The sequence below is a fragment of the Scleropages formosus genome, unplaced genomic scaffold, assembly GCF_900964775.1.
Source record: "Scleropages formosus unplaced genomic scaffold, fSclFor1.1, whole genome shotgun sequence".
In the NCBI taxonomy this organism is placed as follows: domain Eukaryota; kingdom Metazoa; phylum Chordata; class Actinopteri; order Osteoglossiformes; family Osteoglossidae; genus Scleropages; species Scleropages formosus.
Window position 1 is genome coordinate 6,636 of NW_021641034.1, and position 2,342 is coordinate 8,977.

Consider the following 2,342-nt stretch of genomic DNA (forward strand, 5'->3'; position numbering starts at 1 on the left):
GTGAGGGCCGGAAGGTGATGCCTCCGCTTTTTGCGGATGACGTCGTCTTTTCGGCGTTGTCACACGGAGGCCTCCAGCACGCGCTGGAACGGTGTGCAGCCGAGCATGACGCGGTCGGTATGAGGATTGGCACCTCCAAGTCCGAGTCCATGCCTCTCTCACGGAAAAGGATGGCAATGCCCCCCTTCAGGTGAGGGGAGAAAATTTGCCCCAGGTGGAGGAATTTCAGCGTCTTGGGGTCTTATTCAGGAGCGAGGGTGAGAAGGGAGCGCGAGCCCGACCGCAGAGCGGGAGCGGCGGCAGCAGTAACACGGTCCCCGTACCGGGCTGTAGTGGTGAACGGGGAGCTGAGCGGTAAGGCAAAGCTCTCTATTCACCGGTCGGCCGGCCTACGTCCCTACCCTCACCTGTTCTCATGAACTCTGGGTAATGGGCGAGAAGAATAAGATCACGGGTACAAGCGACTGAAATAACTCGTCCACGTTAAGAGGAGCCAGTTGAGGTGGTTCGGGAGTCCGCTAAGGGTGTCCTCTGGGCGCCTCCCCTTCGGGGCAATGCCGGACACGGCCGACTGGGACGAGAGCCCGGGGTCGGCCCAGGACCCGGCGGAGAGATTGCGTCTCACTGCTGTCCTGGGAGTGGCCGGGGATCCCCTGGCTTGAGCTGAAGGAACTTGCAAGGGACAGGCATGTCTACTCTCCCCTGCTCTCCATATTGCCACCACAACCCTAGAAAAACGAGCACACAAGGAAACGGGCAAATGCATCACACCACCGCAGGCTTAGCAGCGGCGTAGCAAAACACGGGGGGGGGGGGGGGACTCACGAGCTCAAACCCCAGTCTCCCACATGACAAGCGGGGACACTCGCCACTAAGTTAACGAGGAGGCGGCTGCAGGTGGCCCTTCTCTTTCTCGGTGCCACTCGAAAGCACTCCCTGGGAGCGCGTCAGCCTCTCCAAGCCACGTGACAAGTGGCACTCGGCTGAGTCAGGATGGCCGAGTGGTCTAAGGCGCTGCGTTCAGGTCGCAGTCTCCCCCTGGAGGCGTGGGTTCGAGTCCCACTCCTGACAGCTTTTCAGAGGGTCTTTGGCTACCTCATTTATTACGAAAAAGTACACAGGTCAAGTTATTTGTAATCTTGAGGTATGTTGGTATAATTTCATTTTGTTTTTTTTTAAAAATCACCCTACCACATGCGGAAAAAGACATTTCATCGCAGCAACCACTGCTGAATGCTCTTTTGTTGTGCATTTGGTGACAAAACCTTTGATTGACTGACTGACTGACTGACAACTGTGCTTAGGAGTTGGGGAAGGCCACGTTGCCTCCTGCACTGCCCGGAGGTCGGTGACTGGAGTCGTTCCGCTACGTGCGCCATCTTCTTTTGACCAGGCAACAGGCCGCAAGCACAACGGGGCATTGCGCGGGAGAGGAACGAGCCCCTGCCGAGGCAGCGTCACTGCGCCGTCTCTGTTGCAGAGTGGCCTGGTTGACTGGAGTGAAGGGGTGCGCTTCCTTCAGGAGTCCCAAAGACATTTGGTAAGAATCTCCAGCCAGGTACAAATGCTACGGACGATGCGGTTCTGGACAGCTTGTCCGAGGAAGGGGTACATGTCGCCGGGGCTCATTGGCCTCGGGGTACGATCCTTGCTTTAGGAGTGAGAGGTCCTTGCTTCAAATCCTGGGTGAGCCCTGTGGGCTCCCTGCCTGGCTGCTTCAGAGCTGAGCTGGGTGTGGGGAAGGCTCTGGCTGAAGGGGGAGGAGAGCCTGGCTGGAGCAAGCCTGCCCTCCCCTATGTTGGCTGTGCTCCGGTGGAGGGTGGAAGCAGAGCCTGCTCCATAGCCCCTTGGGTGTGAACCAGCAGCTCCCTCTGTGGTGGGGAAAACCTTTGAGCTGGATGGCCCAGTGGTGAGGTGGAGGGAGGAGCTCATGTGTGTCACTCTTCTGTGGGGTGGTGGCTCCCTCTGCTGAGGGAGAGTGTTACATCCTCAAAGCATGAAGCACTTTGCAACTGTCTCTATTCAGCAAATGCTGCAATGTAATGCAAGGCTGCTCCTTTGTGGTGAGTAGCAGAGGGATAAGGTGGTGAGGTGCATATGCTGTAGCTGTTTTTTCCTTGTGCTCTTCCTGAATTTGCACACTTAAGCTTGCTCGCACTTGTGACAGAGTGCAGGTGTGCCTGGCTAGCTCAGTGGGTAGAGCATGAGACTCTTCACCTTGGGGTGGTGGGTTTGAGCCCTTTGCTGGGTGGAAGGGAGGCTCCCTTCTACAGTGTGAACCCTGTGACTTTGCATGGGGAAAGCTTGGTTTCCCCACCTTGGGCAACTGGTGCCTTGTGAAA

The 2,342-nt window shown here is 57.2% G+C and overlaps 1 non-coding gene across 1 annotated transcript; it reads left to right on the forward strand.

The window, feature by feature from the left end:
* The first annotated feature begins 987 nt into the window (after positions 1–987).
* trnal-cag (transfer RNA leucine (anticodon CAG)) lies at positions 988–1,071 on the forward strand. Its single transcript has one exon. It is a non-coding gene; the product is annotated as a tRNA-Leu (tRNA).
* Positions 1,072–2,342: the final 1,271 nt, after the last annotated feature.